Consider the following 24283-nt stretch of genomic DNA (forward strand, 5'->3'; position numbering starts at 1 on the left):
AAAATCCTTGCCCGTTCCCAGAGGATGTATAAAAAGAGCTCATGAACTTTGAGGTCCTGTCCACACCGGGGGCAGGGGGGAAGAAGGGAGGGCTGGCGATGCCGTTTGCATTCACCTTTGGTATCGATTTGCCACGAGAAGAGCTTCATCGCATCCAGCCAGGTTGGATGGGCCAAACTCATTGCATATGTGAAGGCTTCAGTTTTAAACTGGAGTAGGAAAAGAGCCAAAAAGTGCAGAAAAAAGCAGAAGTGTTGGGTTTTCCATGGGTTCCCCATGATTCCCATATCTCCCATGCAATAATGAAGATCAAGAAATAACACCCTGGCGTACACGGAGATGAAGGGATGGGATCCAGACCGCCACACGTGGTGCTTTCCTGGGGAAACTGAGGCACAGAAGGATATGGCTGTGCTGGAAATCTGCAGCACAGCTGGTAGCTGGCTGTAAACGTGCCGAGTGCCCTTTACCCACATGTTTTCATCCTAACAGGCAAGAAAAACATTGCCTGCAGCATGGGCATTTCTCAGGACTTGCCTGCAGCCAGTTAATAGAACTGGAGAGCCGGTACGTGGCATGAGGACTTGTCTGCAGGACCCCTTTCACCCCACTCTTTCCCTTCTCAAAGTCCTGGGATTTGCTTTCTTCATCCTCTATCCTCTGGGCTGGAAAACGGATGCGAAAGCAGCGCGGGGCTGGATTCTCCACCCACAGCATTCCCAGAAATTGGTAGTTCCTCATCATGTTTTCCTCTTTTATCCTGCAATCCATAGAGGGGAAGAGCAATGTGTTTCTGGAGAAGAAACCACTTGAACTTGCTCACGAGGCCGAGGCAAAACCCTCTGGGGAAGCTCTTTTTTGTCACTCGTGTTCAGATATGGCTCAGCACAGAGCAGCCATCCACCACGGCTCGGCCGTCTTGTGCTGCCACATTCCTATCCCCAGCGTCCAGGAGCTTTTCCTCTTTTAAAACCAAATAAAAAGGGAGCAGATCAAGCTTGGAGCCAAAACCCAGGAAGAAAAACCCCTCTGCTAATGAGCTGCGTGCCGAGCATCTCCCTCCTCGCCCCTTCGCCCGCACGTTTCCATCCCAGGGAGCCAGCTGCGGCGTGTAGGAGAAAACGACCCTGTCACGGCTGTCTGTGCTGTGTTATTGTTAGTGTTACGTTACAAATCCCCTTTCCATGCGGAGGTCCCGGGGGGGTCATAAACGGGGGGGAGGTCAGGACCCTGCCAATAAACAGGACCCCCAGCCCCACCGCGGCCTCCCCGCAGCGGCTGGAGCGATGCAGACGGGATTTACCCGGTTGTTTGCAGACTTGGTCCTCCAGATCCTGGCTCTGAGATGATCATCATCCATTCCCATCCAGCCAGGAGACATAAATCCCCTTGGAAATACGGCGCAGCAGCAGCGCAATGCGGCCAGCACTGCCTACAACCACTTGCGGCTCCATCTATAATTAACCGCCTCGTGGAGACAAGGCTTTTAAAAGTAGCTATAAGGAGAAATTGTTGGTTTTCCCCCATAATGAATGAGTCTGGCCAATGTTGTTGCCTGATGGCAGCCTTCAGCCAAGTATCGTTTCCCAGTGCATATTCCCTGCTCAGCTTCGTGGGTGTTTGTAGGCATGTGGTGCAAATAGATATTCAAATAAATTCAGGTGTGGATGGAAAGTCGAGGCTGATGCTCTGGGTTGGCTCCCTATGCATGGTGTAGGGTGGCTTTGCAAAGGCTTTTCGACATCTGCTGATGCAAAGAGGATTTTGAGAGCATCCTGGTGGGAGCCGGGCTCCAACTCCGCCGCAGCATTTGTGATCCTGAGCAATGGCAGGGGAAGGGCTAACATGGTGGTTCCCCCAGGATCCCATCAGCAAGGTGCACAGCAGCCCATGGGGTTCATGGAGCTCATGGGCATCAGGAGCAGTGCAGCCTCTTCTCTTCATCTTCCCCTGTGCTGGACCGTGCCACTGAGGATGTTTCTTATTAATTGAGGATATTTCTTATTAATTGAGATGTTTCTTGTCAACGTGGGGATTTATTTTGCTGCACAGTGAGGGAAAAGGCTGGAGAAGCAAAAAAATCACCCAAGCGAGGACCAAAACTCAAGCTCTCCTGCCTGCATCCCCTTTTCCCACAGTCTTCTCCAGCACCTTCTGCCCTCCCGTGGTTTGGGGTAACAACCCTGGGTAGATATTTGCAGAACAGGGAGAGGATAAAGAAAAAAAAGGGACTTATCCACCACGAGGACAGAAATAAAACCCTGCACTAAATCATAGATATTATTAAGACCTTATAGTTCAAAGCATTGAGATTTCTGGATGATTTAGGAGCTTGAGCCTCACTCAGATGGGCTTGGCTGAACCTGTGCTCCACAAGCAACGAAGGTCTGGCAAAAAATCCTGCCCACGGCCGCTGTGGGAGGGTTGCAGGAGTAGAAGAGGCAGTTTGTTGCCCAAGTGGGAGCAACTTTCGGTGGTGCTTCTGAAAACCCCAGGCCCAAAGAGCAGTTTGCTGCCCACGGACTGAAAGACGGTCCTTCTGTGCCTGACTCATGCACCCGGGCTCAGCCTCTTCGAAACCACCTTGCAGGTAGTTTGCTAATAGGGAAAAATACTGAAAAAGAGAGGAAAAGTGGGAGAAAAGAGAGGTAAAATGAGAAAAAGAAGGGCTCAGCTGGATGAAGGTGCTCAGCTCGAGCTGGTGATGGAGCGCCTGGGATTGCTCTTCGGTCCAGCATCGCAGCAAAGTTTTGATAGCCAAAAATCTGGTTAAACCCACAGTTTCTGCCATTGCAAACTGAAACTTTTCAGAAAGGCACAGCTCACACTGGGCCCATAAATCTGTATCTTGAGGAGCCGATAAGGGACCCACATTCCTTAACGTATCGGGCCATATTGTCAGTGATGCTCAGCAGCGGAGGAGGCTTTTGGGTGCGATGTTCTCCATGCAACGAGACACTTGGGTTGTTTTAAACACCTCTTTTACTTTGCATCTGTCTGAAAAGCAAATACTGTAGATGCAGCAAAGAGATTTCTATGAGTCCTCTCGTGCTGGGATCCTGAGTGTAACCATGTACGCCCAAAAAACCTGAGGCAAACAGCGCAGTGACTCAGAGGTATGTGTGATATCGGTTTCGGGTAGATGTGAAAAGAGCTCCCCGTCTCATTTCTGCTTGCGGGTCAGGTTGGTAACAACTCCTTTCTTAAAGGCAGGAGAGGTGGGGGGGGGGTATTATTTTTTGTGTGTTTTGTTTTGTTTTGCAGTTGCTTTGCCCAGAAGCTGAGCGAAGCACTGGTGATCAAGATAAAAGGCTGAATAGCAACGGAGGACCCTGCGATAGGCAAAACAAAATAAATAGGTGCAGATTGCTAAGAACCGCAAGAGTCAATACTGGGGTGGTGGTTGGGTTGCTGCTCCTCCTCTGGCTCTTGAGCAGTTATATGGGGGAGAAACCTGGGGGAACGACTCAGCTGGAGCAGAAAATGGCTTTATGGGCTTCGAGTCCTTCCTCCAGATCACATTTGCAAATAGAGATGGAGCATCTTCCCCATAAAAACTTGCAGATGGATGCAAAACTATTGAAAGGAGTTGAGGTGGGAGATGAAAATGCAACAGCTCCTGGCCCAGAGGCTGCAATAAGCTTTATTTCAGGGGATTTTAATCCATTTGCAGATCAAAGACTTGAACTGCATCATTTCTCACAGGAGGATGACAAAGACACAATGCGCTTTGCAAGGGTGAAAAAAAACCCTGTTTGTGGAAATAGGGAAACTGAGGCACGGCACAGGGACGTGACTTGTTTGCATGGGTGGGATAAATCACCCAGCTACAGTATTTCACATTTATTGGAGGGTCTTGGAGCTTGTTGCTATGGCTTTGGTGGAGTTGGTAATAAACCAGTAAGAAAATGGCCTCGTGTCCAGGGAAACTTTGAATGACAATGAGTCAGGCGAGGAAACAGGGCTGAAAAGGTCAAGTTCATCTCCAAAAATGCAAACCGCTGTCTATTTTGTCAAAGTCCCCTTTTTCTGAAGGCAGATGATATTTTCCTATGCAAAGTTGTATTTTGCCTATTAAAAAGAGGAGTGCCTCGCCTGTTCAAGTATCTCAATGAAGGTCAAATAAATAAATAATAAAGAATATGTTCTATAAGGAACATATATAGGCGTCCTCACCAAGTCCCTGCCTGCCCCTAGGTCAAATGGAGAGGTCTGCCCAGGAGCACCAGCAACTTCACATGAAAATAAACTCTCCCCTTCTTCTCCGTTCACTTTTCCTCCCACAAACAGGCTTTCCATTAGAAACCAGAAACCTCCAGGATCAGAAATATTTAAACTTTCCAGCTTTCTTTTTATGGGAAAATTGGAAAGAAAGCATCCAACCCCAGTGACAATTTGCATTCAGTAAAATCCCGATTTTCCACGGACACATTAATTATTTTTTTTTTTGATCAGCCACAAGGCCTTCCCCTCCATGAGAAAATACTTTAAAGGCCTGAGAAGAAAGGATTTATTTGGGCTCGATTCAACCCAAATACCAGTAAAAAATCACATATCCTCCACCTTTCTCAGCCTGTTTTGCCAACCAATGAAGGGCTGGAGTATCCTGGGGACCTTCATCCCCTCTTTGCCCATCTTCATATTGAAAAGCGGTTTATTAAGGAAGCCTGGTGTAATAATATCCCATCCTCATGCCACTGTAACCTTCAAGAGTCTCTAAACGAACAGGGTTAGTGCATTTGATCCCCATTTTCCCTCCAGATCCATCCCCCCAGACCCAAATTTCCTCTTCTCTGCCTCGTAAAAAGATTTTCTCCCCGAGAAACGCAGTTACTATTTTACTGATGGGGTCAGGACCTTTCTCTTTTTTTAATCCATTCTATTGCCCCCCAGGGAGTGAGGCTTTCCATCTGGGGAGACGTGTAATGCAATCCAAAAATAACAACACGGCCGGAGAGATGGAGAAATGGAGATCGACATTAAACCCTGCGCCAAAACACCCATCCCGTGGTGCAGGACCAGCACTGCACACATTTCAGAGGAAGATTTTTATATATATATAGTTGTATACTTATCCCAAAGGCATTGTTTCTGAGTGTTATATACTTTAAAAAGCCCTCAGTTATTAAAAAAGGAAGCAGGTGAGGATGGGAACATCTTAAACCAGCTTTGCCCCCATAGAGATCTTGGCAACTTCTGGGTCTGGGTTATTCCCCCCCAAAAAAGCTGTGCTTCAGGGGAGATGCTGGGCCAGACGCACACCCCTGTGGATTCACCATGGCCAAAGGGCACCTGAGCTGGGCAGCATTTTCCTTATAAAAAAGGGGGGAAAGAAGCAAAAACTCTTGTTTGCTTTTATTTCACCCTGTGCCCAACACCACAGACCCCGAGTGTGTCCAGATGTGCAGGCAGATGCTGATAATTCAACTGACAGTGATGAAACCAGTGAAATGCTGCTGTGCCCTGGCACAAGGTGGATGAAACGCACTTTAAAAAGCCCTTTTCCTATTTTTTAAAAACTTTTATTAAACCTTCTGTGCTTCTTGCTGTGTCCCAGGGCCCAGCAGGTACCCCGGCCTCCATGCAGGTGTGAGGTCCCGCCGGGGGCTCACCCCAAACCCTGCTGTGGGGGAGCTGCAGGTTACCAGCTCCCCCCGCACACTCATCTGTGGAGCACTGACTCAGCCCGCGATGCCAGCCAGTAGTGAAGCAAAAACGCTTCTCCTCCAAAAGAAGTGGGTGTGTTGGCAAATCCACCCTCGCCCTCTAGCTCATCCTTATCAGCATCCCATCTCCCTTATCTTCTCTTTCCATTTTGCTCATCTATGGCTCGACACAACCTCCTTCCTCCCCACCCACCTGACCCCTCATCCAGAAAAGAGAAAAACCTATAAAAAGAAGAACGCCCTTTGGTATCTCTATGTCCTTCGCCTCTTGCCGTCTCTCCCTCCTGCCAGTGATTGCTCATCCTCTCGTCTGCATGATGCTCAGCACAGCCCCGCCGCCTCTGCATTCATCCACAGTAATTATTATTAGTGTTCTTATTATCACCCATAATGTAATTAAAGTGCGGAGGGCATCTCTCCATCCTCACACGTCCAGGTCTTCCCCTGTTATTTTCAATGTGGGTTTCTCAAAGCGGCATCCAGCACCCAAACCTTGTGAATGCCATCAGGCCGTGGGCATGAAGCCCCCCATCCCTGGGGCTTTCAGGGCAGCACTATCGGGACTGGTGTGCATTTGCAAACCAGTAAAAAGGGCAGGCTGAGGCTCAGGGTGGGGACTTGAAGGGTGTTGAATTTGGGGTCCCTTATGCAGAGCCCTTCGGACCACTCCACCAGTGTGCACGCTCTAAATTGCGCCAGAAAAAATGCATTTAGAACCCAAACCCATCCAAATCAGTCAACTCTGCAGCTTAGGTATCTCCCCAAAACAACACAAGAACAACCTTGACTTTGGAAAACTTCTCCAGCCTGGGGGCACCGTCACCCCCAGCCCTATCCCCCTCCCCTGCACCTCTGCCCCCACCCTCCCCGTGGCCTCATCTTACCCGTGCCCCAGCCTGACCAGGCGTTAGGTGATGCCTCGAGTCCTTTGCAACCTGCACATGGGGAAAAGGTGGCTTTTGGCGTTGAGAAAACACCCACAGAAGTTGCCGGGCGGCTGAGGACTGACCCACCTCGTGTCACGCACTGCCCATCCCCAGCCCCTTCATATCAGAGGTGATGGGAAAGGGCTGGAAGAGTCACTTTTTAGGCTGATAATTCACTAGGGCATGGGAGTTGTTTCTAAAAGCCACTCTGAGCACGGACTATGGGTCTCCACGAGAGTTATTCCCCCTGGATATCCATCAAAATGTCTCCTGCATCCTTTTTTCCACCTTCTGACCAAGCCCGTCTGCCCGTGGAGATGCCAGAAGGGTGGATGTCTGGGTAGCAGACAGCAGAAATCCACCCCAAAACCTTTCAAGGCCCACAATAAAAACACCGCCTGTGCCTTTGTCTGCTGCAATCCCTAGAAACAGCGATTTCTGGCAAAAAATCACACCCTTAGCCAGCAAAGCTGTAGCAGCATAAATATCGGTGCGGGGTACTCAATGTATGGGCAGAACATAAAGCTGCATGTTTCCTATGAAAAACTGGGGTAGGGTATAACGGGAAGGGTAGCTTTGGGGATTATTTTATTTTCCATAGTTTATTTAATAAATAAACCCCAAATATACAAGGAGGATGCTTTTCAAGTGGCCTTTTCCCAATCTCCCCTTTGTTAAAATGGTTGCAGCTTCCAGCCAGGAAATAAAATTCAAATATTTTTTCCCTTTGCAACCCAAATAAACATCTATTTATTTCAGAAACACTGCTTGGAAAGAAACACCTAAGCTCTTCATCAATCCACTGTCGCTGTAACCTCCCAAAGACCCCTGTAACATCATTTTCTTTCGAAATAGAAGAAGGGAAAAATAAAGGTTAGAGAAAGGGCCCGGTCCCCACATAGCCCTGTTTCTCCTCCCGCTGCATCACTCCTCCTTTTGCTTTTCGAAAGGTTTTTTTCAGTTTTGAAATGAGTGTTTGCTCGCTGTTCGTTGGTTGAAAAGGTGCGGAGGGGAAGGTCTCAACCGGTCGGACGCACAGCTCTTTCCATACTTGTGCTTTAAGCACAGTAAAAAAAAAACAACACCCTGAGGACTGGGGCTTTTTCTCCTCATTTAAGGAAAACTAATAGGGAAAATATTAAAATAGCTTCTTTTTTTGGTGGTATTTTTGGAAGCAGAGCTGGCCCTCAGCACAGCCAACACCACTAGAGGGCCCAAAAAGTGTTTCAAGTGATGCTGGTGCTGTGCTATATGTGCTTTCCATATTCGCTGCCTTAAAAATCCCAGGGCTGCTTGTGCATCCCCCAACCCCACCAGAAAAAAAATTATAGTTTTTTTTAAAATAAGCTGAAATTAAAAAGGAACCACCAGTTATCTGGAAGGATTTTGCTATAGAGACTCCTCCAAGTCCCCTGCAACAGCATATCTCATGCATTTTAGAGCCTGTTTGCAATTGCCAGTACATTTATATGTATTTATAATCTCTATTTTGGGTCTATTTGTACCTGTACAAAGTTGTTTCGTATCAATACAACTTGCATAGATGTAACTCTCCTTCTCAGGGGGTGGAATTCAGCTCCTGGGCTGCAACAGCCCCACGCTGACCCTCCTGCCACGGCTAATGCCTGTGGGCTGCGGGACCTCATTGGCTCCAGGCAGCTGCGACTGAAAATTGATAATTATTTCTCCTGGGGTTTTAAAACTGCTCTTCCACATTCCTCTATGAAGTGAAAGAGGGAACAGCTTTTCCTGGCATTCTTCCATTGCGATATTTGGGTTTCAATTTATCAAATACAGAGGTAAAGACCCCACAGAAGCGGACTCGGGGGTATTTTGGCTCCTGCAATAAGGACCTGAAGGGATGCTTCTGAGGTGGAGGCATTGGGAGATGTTATCCCCAGCCATTTCCAAGCTGTCATTGCTAATTGATATCTGCACTTCCAGCATCCTCTGCCGCCTCTCGAATTAACCCTGTCGTTTTAGCTCATTCCCGGGGGGGCAGAGGCATTAAAAGCAAGTGGCATCTCCTCAGGGACACCATTAAGGAAGAGAAACGGGAAATGCAATCTTTAAGAGAGGCGGTGATGAGGGGAGAGCTGGCGGACAGAGGGAGCGAGGAGGGATTTCTCTGTTCTGGAGAAGGCGATCTGGCTGCGCTGCTCCGAGCTCAGCCCCATAGAGGTGCAGGTGCGGGCTACGCGGTCCAGCCCTGCTCCTTAATCATTTTGGACCATGGAAAAGTGTGAGTCTGTAGTCCAGGGATGAAGCAGAGCCTCCTGTAAGAGTGCTGCCCTCATGCAGGAGGCCATTAGAAACGTTTTTTGGCTCATAGAAACCTGCCAACTGTCAACATAAGGATGCTCTTGCAGGCAAGCTCAGAGCCAAGAAGCCAAGGTGCAAAGTCCAGAGGCAAAAACACTCACCCCAGCCCAGCTTCTCACCTAAATTAGGGGATTTTCAGGGCCAGATTCACTGACCTTTCCATGCCACTAGCAGTGATGCTCAAACACTTCCACACACAGGGTTAAAAAGCCCTTTCAGGCAGGGTTACAAGTCCCAGGGGAGATTTTGATGCCCAGCATGGCCCTCTGAAGGACCAGAACGGAAAATGAATGTATACGAAGGTTGCTGAACGGCAGGCTGCTCTCCCGCAGGCAGCTCCCAGCAGAGCAGCTTCCTGAGCATCCCTGCGCTGGGGGACCACGCCGTGTCTGGGGCGCAGGAAGGGGCTGGGCTCCCCTCCAGGGCCGTCATGATGCTCTCGCCAGCGGTCACGAGCGGCCAAGATGTTTCCTGCAATTCTTGCCGGCCCTGACCTGGCTTTCATTATCGAGCGAGGTCCTGATGCTCCGCACCCGCAGCAGCCGGCTATCGCTGACCTTCCCTGCTGAAGTCGAGCCGGGCTGCAGCATCCCCCTTTATCCCAGTTTATCTGTCCACGGCCCTCGCTTCCTTTGACGTCTTTAGATTAGCATGGAGTAGAGGTGGCCTTCTGGGGTGGATTATTCAGCCGGGGAGAGTCACAGCCTCCTGTGTCCTCAGGAATTGTGGCAACGTGCACAGATAACCCCATAAGATGCTGGAGCAGGGTGGGAAAGCCTTGAGCCAGCTCTGGAAGAGCAATCTAAGATGCCCATTCAGGGGCAGCTCCCTCACTACCAAACACCTCTGCTTAAAATTGCATTGGTGTAAAGTCCTGGCTAGGTTTAGGGTGTCCTTGCAAAGTCCTGCAAGCCATGGTGTGGAGCACGAGCTCCTCTCCGGGCTGTTGGGATGCTTGGCTTGAAACCATAGTAGTATCTTAGATCACCTCGTCCAACATCAACAGGGTGCTGTGTCCCCTGCCACGGCAAACTGGCATCCACGGAGGTACATGCACCCCTTTTGGGGGAGTGTCACCCCCAGAGACGGCAACAGGGATCTCCAGTTGCCAAACCAAAACCGCCAGAATCCAGCCCACACTAAGCTATCCCACCCTGCAAAGAAACCAGCACAGCTTTGCTGATGGGGGGGGGGGGTGTCACTGTGCAGCTCGGGGACACCCCCCACCCCACAACGCCCCCCCACCCTACAGAGGCCGATTGCACCCCACCAAGCCCTGGGAGCCAAGCTGCATCACTGTGTTACCACCCAGCATGGTGGCCTTGGCCCCGTGGTGTGAACGGCTCGTCCTCGCCAGCCTTTTCCATCCTCCCTCTGCCTATTGTTCACCGGAGCCCGGCCCTGACCCCGGGTATTTATAACCCCCCTTTCCGGCCCGGCATTGTGTGCCGCAGCCCCAGCGCGCACCCCGCGTCCTGGATGAGCCAGGACTCGACTCCTCGTTTCCTCGCCTTCCTGTTTACGGGGCTCGGGAGGAGCCGGTCCCGGCCACTCCTCAGAGGCCTCCGTAAAATCCTATTTATCCTTCCAGCAGAGAAGGGGACAGCGGCCTGGGATGGGTCTGGCGGAGCCATAAGGCCCCTGAAATTCGGGAAAAGATGGGTCGAGCTGGGATGCACTGTAAGCCGTCCTATGGCTATTGCGGATGTGTCATGCACATCACTGCTTGCAAACCCTGGTGGGTTTGTCCTAAGAGCGTTCACCCATTGCAGAGGGAAAATAGGTGCTGTCTCTGGGAGAGTAGCTCCTGTTTGCTTGTCCATCTGTCAGGTCAAACCCTCTCCGTGTTCATCGCTTCCTCCAGGACAGACGTGTTTTACACCAAGCAATAAGATTTGGACTACCTCAAGTCCTTTTACCTCCCTGAAATGCTGTGTAACCCCAAAACAACGTCCAGATTTGGGCCCAGAAGGGGCTTTTTCTTCTCTCCTAGAGCAGGTAGAATGTTATAGCCCAGTGGTCCATGACCACGGCCGTGCCTTGATGCAGGCAAGTCTTGTATGTGTGCTATATTAGTAAAGGGAGAAAAAATAACCTACACCCTGCCCTGCTATCACGTGCGAAACAGTTCATTACAGCAAAAGAGACCTTTTGCCCAAATACCTTTTATTGTTTGGGGAGGTAAATTAACAACGCTGGCAAAGGACCTTTGCTGGGGCGCGGGTGTTCCCAAGAGCTCACTGGCATTTCCACCCCCTCCGCCGGTGACCTCTGCGACAGCGCTGGGCCAAAACAGGATGGGTTTTGGGCTCCCCTCTGCTGAAGGGATACATTTCAGGCTGAAAAAAAAAATAACTCAATGTTTAATGAGGAAAGGCGTGTCAAGAAAATGTGAGCATCTGACCCCAGTTTCAGTTGCTTTTGCTTGGGTGGGTGGATGAGCTTGAGGGTTCCCCAGCCATCACCATGATGCCATCCTGGCAGAGAGCTGAGGCTTAGGGAAGAGGCATTTTCCTCATGCCAGAAAGAAAGTAAAACGGCAAAAAGGAGGAAAACCAACCCTTGGGTTTGTTCTGACTAGGTTGTGATCAGTAAGTTGGGCAGAAGGGTGGCCCGTTCCCACCATCATCCTCTCTGTGCTGTGCGGGGGGATGATTTATCCGCATTTTTCCCCTAAACGGAGATGTTGCTAACCCCATACTTCACAAAATTTACCCACAGGGCCAAGCTCCATCCCACACCCAACATCCCCGCTAGCACAGTCCCCTCCCACTGCCCGAAACCCTTCGGTGCAGTCCCAGCTGCGGGAATTAAACAAAGCCAAACAAGAACCCTCCCAACGTTAATCTAACCCTTGCAAAAGCTGGGTGGAGCGAGCGCTCCAGGAAACCCCCATTCAAAGCCATTCATTAGTCAAACGCTGTATAAATAATTATCTTTGCTGCCATTCCCCAGTCGTCAACCTCTGGGTCCAGGTGGGGACGTCAAGCCCCGCGCCTACTCATCGCTGGAGGAACACGAGTCGTTTTTTCCCCCCTCCGACGTGCAAACAGCCGCGTGTGAACAATAGCCTTACGTCAGCCCCCCAGTCCCACTGCCATGGCTCATGAAGCTCCAATATTTGTGTTTTTTTTTCCCCCGGTCCTGACCCACCAATAGAGAATTGCCCCCTGAAATCCCACCTGGAGCCCCGGCTGGGCTGTCAGATGTGCAGAGCCCACGGCTGTCACTTAACACTTATTCTTTATCTGGCTATGACAGGCGAGAAAAATATATTTCCAGATGTTTCCTACCCTGGAGCCCAGCCCAAGGTTTTGGGGGTTTTCAGTGCTGAGCTGCCCGCTCGGCCAGGCTGGCGGTGGGCTCATGTGCAGGATGGAGCAGCCACCTGCAACCATTGATTTTTTTTCACAAAAAAATAGACAAAAGGCAAAAAAAAAAATCCATAGGTCTCCTATGAAACAATATTTAATATCAAAATAATATCTCATGTGGTTTCTTATTTGTTAGGTCATTGATATTACTATTTGTGGGGTCTGGGGCAGGGCAGAGGGATGGATAACAGGAGTAATCCTCTGTGTGGGAGTCAGTAGAAATGTCACCGCTTCACAACAGCATTCATCAGAGCTGGCCTTTGCAAGGAAACCGAATTGCCTTGGCAGAGTGTGGTAACACGGTGGAAACCCAGCTGAAGGCTCGCACATGCACGCCAGAGGTTTCACTGATGGCTGGTAGGGAAGGGACCAAAGCAGCTCCCGGCGTGATTTTGAATGTGTTGGTTTTGGCAAAACTAGATCTCATGAGAAAAATAGGAAAAAAATAGACTTTAGTTTTTATTAGTTTTATTTTGAATTTTATTTTCATTCTAAAGCAAAATAGCGTATGCGTTTTCCATGGAAAGCCCACGTCTGGATGTCACCATCTCTGAGGCGGAGCTGGCAAACCCGATCCAAAGCATCCTGCCCACATCCTGGCAGGAGGAAGGTCCTGCTGCCAGCGTAGGCTGAGGTTTCTCGGTGTTGTGACTATTTACTCATCTGCTAGACCTGCTTCAGGCAGTGCAAAATGAGCTTTGCCTTCGCACCCTGCATCCGCTTGCCAGCGTAAATCCCATCCTGCATCACCTTCACGCCCTGAAACTCCTGCAAACAAGCAGCAGCTGGGGAAGGAAGGCGATTTCTTGCAAGCAGGGTGGTACTTTTTGCTGAAAGAAATTGTGCATCAAGGAACGTGGGGGTTGTGTGATATGGGAATTTACAGCGGGGAGATGTGTATTTTTTCAGTACAAAAAGAAAGGATGGTGCTGGCGACCCGCCTCAAATGAGCAGGGGAATTACAGCTGTTGTAGTTGAGGCTGGAGATCCACCTTCCTTCCAGATGGTAGCCAGGACGCTTCTGAAAGAGCTGTGAGATCCTGCCATGGGTTTACACCAAGTATTTGCTCCCTGCAGTAATCCTCCCTTTGGAGTTTCCTGGTCCCTACACAAGTCCCCAGCTGCTCCGATGCTCCTGGTGCTATTGCTGAGGCCTCTGGAGATGCCCCCATCCCTTTCTGCTCTCTCCATCATTTGGAGGAAAAATGTAGTTCCTACCTAGGTCTGAAGCCTGCAGTCATGGGAGCTAGACTCCATCTCTAATTAATAGGGAGAAGCGGAGAGAGAGAGAACAAGGTCACACATCGATGGCGTAATTGAAAAAACCCACGGTTCCTCCATGTCCAGAGGCGGCTTCCCAAAGCCTTTGTGCACCACGGGACATCAAGCCCAGCTGGGCTCATACTGAACATCTAAAAAGATCTGAAATAAAGTGATTGGAAAGGAAAAGCTCTTTCTTTTACTGACTGGAAATGGAATTTCCCTGTATTTATATGCAGGTCATTAGAAAGAAATGCTCAGAGTCGTGGGTTTCTTTATCTCTTGGTCACTTAGGTGACAGGGTGGACAAGCGCTCGGTGAGGTGCGCCCTTGTGCTTGCTTGCTGAGGGTGGGGTCCATCTGGCTTGGTGCAGGTCACCCTGCGTTGAGACGTCTCTGCAGGGCTAATGCCCTGGATCCCACGGGGACATGGGTACATGGCTCCAAAATCAGTGGCCTGAAATGGCTGGAGTAGTTTCAAAGTGCTTTGCAACCACCGAGGCTGTTGGGTGGAGGTGATCCCACACGCCACATCCTCACCACACTGAGCAAGCAGGGTTTGGGCTACCTGGGGAGAAAACTGCTGGGGCAAGCAAGGTTTCATTTTCCCCCAGCCTTTCCTGAGACGAAGAAGAAATAAATCTCAGCTCTACAACCCGTGGGGTGCAATTCCTCTAGGATCCACCCTTGGAGCCACCGCGTCTCCCGGGTCCATCTCGCTGCACATCCCAAGCGGCGCCTGCACAAAGCCACGTCGCAGCCTCCCACGCGCTCCCCTCGCCCTGCTGCTGTGACTCAGGAAACCAGAGCCTCCCTGTTTGTAAACTCAGCAGCTTTTATCAGAGCCCAGGCCCCAGCGCGGGGTCGGGGGGAGAGGACACAGGCTGCTTTGTTGTGCAGGCAGGCTGGAAGGAAGGAGATGGCATGAGACCTGAAAAATGTCCCCAAGCCACAGCTGGATTCGTGGAGTCCACACGATGTGACGCTGCCCATGTAAACCCACCCATTTTACAGCTGAGGAAACTGAGGCAAGGTGTTACAAAGGAAATAACGAGGCTCCGTGACCTGAAAAAAAAAGCCTAATCTTCCAAATTTATTTTAGAAAGCCACCTTAATTCTGTGTATCTGGCCCAGGCTGGTGGCTCTCACCAGAGACAGGCTGGTTGGGTTTTTTTCCCAAATATAGGTAGGCTTTCAAAGCAGTTTGGCTCATGCCTAACCACACTGTGCTCTCATTCATGCTGCTGAGATGCTGCTGTCTCTGTGGTCTTCACCACAGCGTAGGAGAGGTCAAAGGTTTTGCGAGGCACGTCTACCCATCCCCATCCTCCCGTGGTCTTGGCCCTGACATTTCTGCTACGTAAGATCGTGTATCTATTTTTAATATAACATTATAGATGTGTAGGATAGTGCTGCAGCGGTCACAAAGGTGGCTTTTCTGCAGGGAAGAGATGACATCAGCACGGGCATGGCGAGAAACGTCGGAGGAAATCCCAGACCTGGAGAACCGGTGGCAGATGCGTTGGGATGGCTCCATGGAGCATCTCCAGGATCAGCTCCCCAGGGCAATCAAAGTTGTCTGAGGGGTGATTTATTTTACCCATGGTAGGGGAAGAGATATCGTTTATAAGAGGGGCTTTCCTCCTTATAAAGAGAGCTTGAGCGCAGCTCTGCTGTCCTTCAAGCCCAGGATGAAGCTCTGGGACAAACAGGGACATTGCAGGGATTCAATGGGAAAAGGGTTTTAGAGGAGCAGGAGAGCTCTGGGCCCGTGGGGTGAGGACAAACAGGAGAGCTTAGCAGCAAAGATGGGAAGAAGCCAACGACGGGGCTTTGTGGGAACGCTTGTGGATTTTAGAAGCTGGAAAATTGGTGAGCATGCCAAACCAAACACCCACCCTTTTTTTTCCCTCACTCCAAAGTGGAGGAGGTTGCGGCTCCCTGTGCCCGGGATTGGGGCAGGAAGAGCAAGGAGGGTTGGAGCGGGGAAAATGGTCCGTGATGGTGGCTGACATGAGATGGGGAGGCTTTGCAGAGCCTTTTGGCCCTGCAGCGGGGGAGTTTTGGGAAGAAATTAACTATTTTTTTTTTGCTAAAAAGCTGAAAATTTCTTTTTTTTCTTCTTATTTAACTACTACTTCTGGTGGGGAACGATCAAGTCCCCTGAAAATTTGGGAGATTTCAATGAAAACCAGATCCCTGCCCCTTCTTGGATTCACCAAAACCTCTTGCATCCCTTTGGGTCGCAACACCCCTCTCCCCACACCAGGAAAATAAGTCACTTCCAGAAGCTTTCCCAAGCCCTGATGCCTTCCTCCTTTATTTCCTCCAGAATCATCCAGACTGTGAGGAATCAGGAGAAGCAGAAGATTGTTTAGACAGGAGGATAAACACCGCTGCGAGGAGCAGACGTGTGGTATGGTGACATCTCCCCGCTGTGTGCATCCATGGGGCATAGGGGTGTCGGCATGGGACCCTTGCAGGGTGGCTCTGGGCACGGCAGCAAAAGCCCAGCTTAAGGCCATGGAAATCCAATAGCTCCTCCAAAACCAGGCTCTGGAGATGCTTGGCTTAAAACCATCTTAATTGGGGGCACATCCCAAAAATACTCATCAACGTCTTCGCGCCAGCATCACTGTAATGCCACCAGGCTTGGAGAAGCTTGCCCCCACTCCTGCCTCAGTTTCCCCAGCGATTCGGTCAGGATTAATGACCTTTTCCACCCCAGCTCTGTGAATGCCTGTGTGGCACCAGGGATGCATATCATAAACATGCTTTTTAAATGCATTTAACATCTTAATCTTCATAACAGTGGAGCCAGCAGACGGGCACATCTGCACCACGAGCCATTAGAAATCCATTGCGAAGCTCTTCGAGGGCGACGGGCACGGAGAGAAGGTTGTCTTGTTTTGTTTTCCAGGGTGTTCTTTTGTTTTCCAGTGCAATTCAAAGCTTTGGTGAATATAATCAGGTCCCTAAGATTTTTTGCCCGGTGGTGTTAATCCCTTTCCAGCCACATACTGAGCAGAAAAGGGTATAGGAGGGCCACGTATCTGCCAAGCCTCATCTGCAGCTGGGAGACGTGACCTGCCAATATTGACACATCATTAATAACAGCAAAAGGTGCTTTGGAAAAAGAAGAAATTCCAGAGAAATTAAGGAATAAAGTAGGATAATGCAATGCCTTGAGTTGCCCCACAGGTTGGAGAGAGCTGGGATAAAGCCTCGGTGGGTTCCCCGTCCTCTGCAGCCCTCGGGGCAGGACCGCGGGCCGCTCGCTCCAGGAGTTGTATCTACACAGCCCTGACATAAAGAATAGGTTAATTTGGGAACTACAGGATGAATTTCCTACACAGGTCAGTTCAGATTGCCTCACCAGTGCGCTGTATCCTCTAAAGCTTATAAATCTATTAACTCCGGACTGCTAAGCTAATTACGGCTGGTTACACTTCCAGCTAATAAAATATTTGTCATTTTTAAAGCACGCGGGAGTTTTTCTTCAGCTTAACCAAATCACCCTGACAATCCCTTCGACTAAAGAGATTCCCAGCAGCATTTTTTGCCAGAGGTAGGAAAAATCTGATTATGTGAGATGATAAAAAGGTGTGTTCCTGCAGTTTTCCCGGCTGGAGCATAACGGGGTGGATGGAAGCGACGCATGGCTGCATCGCTCCAGCATCGCCCCCGGCAATAATCCAGCGGCGTGCAGCAGTGGCTATGGAGGTGTGAGGAAATTCTGGCTTTGAGCGTGCCGAGGTTCGTTGGACACTTCAGTTTAAGGGGATTCATTGTTTTGGCTCCATCCTTAAGCCGAGTCTTGCTGAGCCTGGGAGGATTCAAGTTCAGATGGCTCATTTTTTGATGTTTTTTTCATCTCCTGGTTCGCTTAAGACATGCTTAATTCAGCAAAGAAAAAAGAAGCCTTTTGAATGAGTTTCTGCATCTAAAGAGAGCTTTTTCCCCACCCCCCTTCTATCTTCCCTTATTTTTTAATGGACTTAATAAAAAATGAAATGTATTAGCCAAGTCCAGCCCATGTGTTTTTAATAACTCAATTTAATTAACATCTCCCAAACTGTCTTATTAAAACTAAATTAAATCCTTATTTGAGATGTTTAATAGATCACACAGACTTTGTGCAGAGACAACTGCAGCTGTAGGAGTGCCAGAAAAAGGAGCTGAGATTTTCCTTGCTCACCTTTGCAGGGGCCAGACCGGCTCCTTCCCCCATTTCCAAGCCACAATCCCGGTCTCCTGCCGGGATAAATCAGCACTAATTCACTGGGGCTGGAGAGAGCCAGGGGGTAGAAATGGGCATTAGTCTATCCTGGAAGGCAACAAAAACTGGCAACACAGCAAATTATGCAGAATATACAACCCTTTCCATGGTGTTTTCCCTTTAACCTCAACCCTATTTTTCTAAGATTACTTTTTGGCTTAAAGAACTGAGGATGCTCAGGTTAAATAAGAATTAGCCTAAAAATTGCACTCTTTATGATACACACTATGGGAAAGGAGTTTGGCTTTGGGTTTTGCTGGAAACGAGTCATTTTTTGAAGAGAAAGAGGGAAGAGCAAGAAAATATCGATTATTTTTTTTTGCAGATGTTTGTTCTCAGCAAGAAGTCGGCAGGGAAGTGCCGGCTCCACCGCCCTCGTCTTTTGTTGAGAAGCTGGTGCCTTCTCCTGGTGCCTCGTCCCCACCACCTCATCTTTCTGTGCCCTTTTTTTTTTTACCTTCCTTTGTTTTCTTTCCGCTTTCTGTGTTTTTTCACCTTCCCCCCTCACCTCGCCCAGCTTTGGTGGATGCTCACACACCACAAAACGTCCAGGCAAGGGCTTCTGATCACGCTTTTCCCACCAGGACCTCTGAAGCCAGAGAGCCAACGAAGACGGCGTCTGTTTTCTGTCACACCTGCCAGGCAGGGCTTAGATCTCCTCCTGTTTAAGACATGCTGGTGCATTAAATATATCTAGCCAGATTAAAACCGTGTTCAAACAACTCTCGCTCGTGGCCGCCGTAGCTCGGAGAGTTGGAGTTCAAAGGAGCTTGTTGGGGGCGATGGCCTGAGATTGCACAGCCCAGAGCTGTTGGCAAGGATGCCTCGGACCTCTTGGACAGACGGACAGGATTGAAACTGCTCACTGGACTTTTTATTCGGCATCTGCCGGCTCGTGTTGACCGCTTGAGGTGATGTCGAACACATGGCCCAGCTCTTCCCTTGTGCTCTGGATGGATGGGTTTGGTAGCAGGGTTCAGCTACTGCTTTCACCGCAGGAACGCAGAGCTGCCCTGCCTGGGCAGGGGCACCCGTAATGGTGGGAATGGCCAGCCCCGGGAGATAACGTCAGTCTGCAAAACGTCTAAACCAAATACAGAAGACACTGTCCAAAGCAGCAGATGCAAAGGCCATGGGACCTGGAGAGAGTCACGCAAGTGGGTTCAAATCCCTTAAATCCAGCTGGCCAGAAGGTGACTTCGGAGAGGGGCTGGAAAGCCCTGCTCCTCCGTGGGTGTACGAAGCCTGTTTTCCCTGGGCACACAGCAGCAGTGGAAAGTCTGTGGTTCATTTATTTGCGAGCCCAGAAGTTGCCCCGTACCCATCAAAATCAACACTGTGTGTCAGCCAAGAGCATGGGACACGCAAGGGAGGGCTGCCAAGCCGGGTCAGACACAGGACTCCAGCACTTGGGAAAAAAACCATTTAAAAAGCATATTTAAAACACAGTAATCGGTTAAAAAGCCATTGTTTCATCATTTTGCTTTAAGAGAGCAACTTTAAGCCGGCAGCTGGTTGTTTTGCAATTCTGTTGACAATGATTTTCCAACCTCATGTCCATTCTTGCTGACGTTCGTGGAGTTATATCACCTGGAAATCTGCTCCAAATGTGTGCCGAGCAGCATTGTTTACTGAAGATTTTTTAATCCTCCATTTACAGCTCCTCTGATGCAAAGCTATGCTGAAATCAGTAAAGGCATCTGCAAAAAAAAAAAAACAAAAAAACAACCAACAAACCCAAACCCTTTGTAAGTGGAAGGAGATTTGAATCATCGAGTGCCGGAAAACTTCTCTCATCTATTTGTTCCTAGGCCTGACATCTCCAAAAAAAAAATATCACCAACCACTTTCCAAATTCAGAGAGGGATCTGAACAGGTTAATCCCCGCACAGCTTTACCATTAGCCCTTCTGGAAGCCGTATCCCCATCGGAAAACATTATCTTCCGCTGGGTTGGGGTGCCCCTGGGTGCTCTGCTCCGGGGAGGGGTGAGGATTAGCCCCGCGTTTGCACCGTGACTCCTTTTAACAGCGGGAGATAACGATCGTGTGATAATTGCCTTGGAGCAGGGAAAGATAAATGCTCCTGGTTTCTGTGCCTTCGCTTGTACAGCTCCAGCCTTGTGCTGATGCCGCTTGGGGAAAAACTGCCTTTTCCCTAAAAAGCATTTAAAAAGTTGACGGAAAACCATCGCTGGGCATTTTGGCTTGTGTTAACACCTTCCAGCGGCGGCCCACGGCTTCTCCCGATGAGGATTTTTGGGTTCCTTTTTCTCGTCATTGCGTTGCGGTTTGAGGGAGGTGTGCTGGGGATCCGTGGGGTGCAGCCACGGCTTCAGCAGATGGTGGCATCTCGGCTGGTTTTGGCCCGGAGACCCTGAGTGTTTCCGATGGAACGGGGTGGTGTTTCAAAGCCGGAGCTCTAGCTAGAGGGGTGATGTAGGAACTGAGCTCTGCGGGTTTTAAAGGTGTTATTTTCTTTCTATAAAGTGCCTTTAGAGGCTTTGTGGTATCAAAAATCTGCTTTTCCCTTTCCTGGTAATTCAGATTAATAGTTCTTTGGTAAAGTCAAATGTTACCCTTCCGACATCCTAAGGAGGCTGGCTGCCATCATTAAGGACACGCTTGCAGAAATTCAGGCAAAAGAGGAAAAAAAAACATAGAAATTATTTTCTTGTCTTTTTTTTAAAACCCCCTTCACCTCTCTGCCACCTCAGCCTCTTTCATCTGTTTCTTCTCCTTTCACAGAGCGGTTGGTTGTGAGCATGGTTCACCTTTTCATTTGCAAATCGAACTTTTCTTTTAGAAGTAAAAATTTTCAATCTTAAAAAAGAAACATTTTCAGGAAAATGGCACTATAAAAAATATAAATCTTTGTCTTAAGCGAAAAATACTAGGAAAAACCGGTTATGGACAACCCACTTACTGAGCCACTTCTGTGCAATGACAATATGCAACCATCCTCCCTGGTTTTATTTCTTGGGGTTGTTTTCGTTGCTCCTCAAGCTGCCTTCCTCCACTCCGAGGACTCTTTTAACGGTGTGAGCACCACGAAGTGCCCATGGAAGTGGGGTCCCCTCGCATGGACCCCTGGAGCTAGTCCCTCTCCCCTGCATCAGTGTGATAACCTCATCTTCCCAGGGCAAACATCAAAGCTGTGGGGTGTCGGGGCTGGGGCACAGAAGCCAGGGGCTGGTTCCAAGGGTTTTTAGGCTGCAAAATCCCCCCAGTGAATCTCCAGTTTGAACCGGAGAGGTTAATGTGGCCATTTATAGATGGGAGCAGAGATTAAACATGTTGAAGGGGGAGAGGAGGAGGAACCCAACGTTGCTTTTGATCCCTCTCCGCCGTTCCCCCAAAAGCCACCATGTGCCCAGCACCTGATAAACGCTATTTATAAACCAGGAGGAGGATAAGGGAGGCCATAAATCTTCTTGCTTTCCTTTTCTGTATGGATCAAGAGGAAAATTAAAACCACGCGCTTGATTCCACAGGGACACCCCGTCCTCCTGCCCAAGCACGGAGGTGGCCGTGGGACCTCCTTGTCCTCACCCCGTGATACCCTGGTAAGTCAGGAGGCAAAAAGTCCCCACACCAGCAAGGGTGATGTTTCACCCAGGTGAGACACTCCCATATAAAACTAGTGGGGAAGAAATTTCACTGACGTTTTGGTGGGGTTTCAGGTAAAAAAACAAGGCTCCAGGACCATAAACTTTGCTGATGCTCCATCTCCACGGCTCCTCTGAGGACTGTACTCCCCCGTGTCATTACCAAAGCCATTTTATTGGAAAGCAGAAAGCTGATCTCTTTTGGTAGGGACCCAAACCCTTAATTTTACCAGGCAGGAACGACAGAGTTTCCAACACGCTCGTGAAAGCTGCAATGGGGATTCTCCGATGTCTAATAAGGGGTTGAGCTTGTGCTGCAGCCCAACACCTCTATGCTCATGATAAATTTAGTTGCTGGACCCAAAATTCTGGGTGGAAAGGTGGATGCCAGGCAGACAGCATGCTCATACAACATCAGGCTCAGCGATGCACTGCACCGTGCTGGAGCGATGATGCCCCACTAACAGAGACAGTGTTATCTGATGAGGAAAGCTGCTTTCTTTGGGAGCAACAGGTCAAAGGCCAGTGTCACCAAATGTGACCCTCACGGATGACCTCGCATGGGGGTGAGGAACACATCCAGACGCCAAAACTCATTGCGGGGGTGTTGGAGGCAGCGACAGCAGGAGATGGGGAGGGAACGATGCTCCCTCTCTCTGTCCCCACCGAGCAAGCCAGGGTGAAAGGGGAGATGTGCTGGGCAGAGCCAGTGACCCAAAAGGCCACGGGAGAAGTAGGACCAGATGTTAAACAGAAGCTGGCAGTGTTGCTGTGGCCAGCAGGAGCCTGCCCCGGAGGAAATGACCCCGCGTAAGATGCATTGTCACCGAAATTTCTTAACATGAGATGGCGGCTAACTGATTAGGACGAGCTGCCCAGGGGCAGCAGCTGCTAAAAATACCAGGAGGCAGAAAAACTGGCTCCTCCTGTCCCTGCAAAAAATGGTGCCATCAGGAATTCACTGGGCTGTTTGCATGGCGACGGAAACAGGACTTTGCCCCAGTTTGGGGGGGTTCTTTTCCCATTCCTCCGTCTTTTCCACTGGTGCTGTTCAGCTCCGTGTTCTGGACCTAAAATGCAGAGCCTGGGGATCCCTGCTCCCAGAAACAACCCACAGAGAAGTGCTTTTCAATATCACTTTTAAGATGAGCAAACTAAGGCACGGAGCAGGGACAGGGTCAGGATTAGACGGGGTCATTTCATGCAAGGTTTCATGCCATTCTGGCCAAAAGAAAAGCTGCTGCCCAGCTCCCTGTGGACACGTGAAGTGCCCTCCACCCGGAGCAATGCCACCCTCCTCTGCGCTGCCCAAATCCTTTTGCATCCCCTTTCTCTCTGCTGGAGGGAAAATAAATAAATCAAACCGAGTCACCAAAATCCCTTCTAAAAGCCCAAGTTCTCACGGCCAGCAGTGACCGGCCGGCAGCGAGGAGCCTCCCCGTGGTGCTTTCCTTGGAAAACTTGGGGGTTTTTATCTGGGTAGGATAATTGGAGCAAAAAAAAAGGGCTTATTTCAAAGCCACAAGTCCCATGGTGAAGAGTAACCTGTGCCAAGAGCCAGCCCTTCCAATGCGGTTGCAGACAGCGGCAAGCCTGCGAGAGCCGTGCTTTCGGGATGTAGTTGGGCATAAAATTGGGGAAAGCAGCAAAAGGAAAAAGGGAAAGAGATAAAAGCTCCAGCACCATCGAAGGGTTTCCTAAGCCTCCCGGACCGGGCTGCGCGCGCAGGAAAACAGCAATAATTCAGTAAATAGGAGTGGGATTTCAAGCATTGGGAAAAGCAGCGTCTGAAGTTTCCAGAAACGTCCCACAGCACCTGCATAATATTTTTTCTTGCTGCCTTCCCCCTAATTGCATCCATCTGGGACAGAGTATCTCTTTCAACGCTGCAGTGCGTGGGCAGGAACCATCGTTTTTTGCCCCATTTTTTCTCACAGATCGCAGATAAACATGACCTCTTCCCTCGGAGAGGCTCTTAGATGCTACGATAATGCAAATACACAATATTATTCTTATGGCGCTTTCAAAGGAGCCTTTAAAAAAGAAGTTTTTGTAAAATAGCTATTTTTCATTCTCTTTTCTTCATCTTTTTGGGGAAGATGCTGAGGGTAAAAAGGAGGGAGCAATCTCAGCTTTCCTTTTCTCCCCAGGAGCATCACTGGGGGATACAGGTACTTGCTGCCAACTCCTGCGCCTGCGTGCGTGCCTCAGTTTCCCTGTTCACCTCAAGGAGATACTAAAACACCATGCCTAGGTGAGCTTTGCCAAAACCCCAATGTTTAAAGTAAGGTTTCCACATGCCATCCCCAGGCATGACGTTCCCTTCATTGGACCAGCATCAAACCAGCAGGAATTTAAAAAGAAAAGGGAAACCAGTCCCGTTACGCATCAAAACCGCTGCTAGAGGGATAACTCCAACGAGATGAGGGACTCGGGGGGGTGGGGAGGGGTTCAAGATGCTTGGAGTTTAGCACCCCCCCAGGGATCAGCATGAGGCTGCAGCAGGGGCTGGGATTGTCATCACATTTTTAACATTTCTATAAAACATCCAAGTTTTCATCTGGTGGGAAAATCTGCAGCGAGGGAGGGTGGTTGTCTAGGGGCTTTGGGGTGGGTTTTTTTCCCTGATGGCAATTTTCTTTGTATGGACGTCAAGCCCTGATGCTCCAAAAGACCCCAGTGATTCCAGACACTTACGGACACCAACTCGAAAACAATCCTTTCGCTTTTTGCCACCATCCGATAAAGTTGTGGAGAGATTTATCTCCCCATTGGGAGCCTCTATCAATCGCTTCCTAAATACTGGAGAGAGGAGATAATTTAGCTGCCATTTCAGTGAGACCTCATTAA

This window comes from Phalacrocorax carbo, chromosome 21 (genome assembly GCF_963921805.1).
Source record: "Phalacrocorax carbo chromosome 21, bPhaCar2.1, whole genome shotgun sequence".
Lineage (NCBI taxonomy): Eukaryota > Metazoa > Chordata > Aves > Suliformes > Phalacrocoracidae > Phalacrocorax > Phalacrocorax carbo.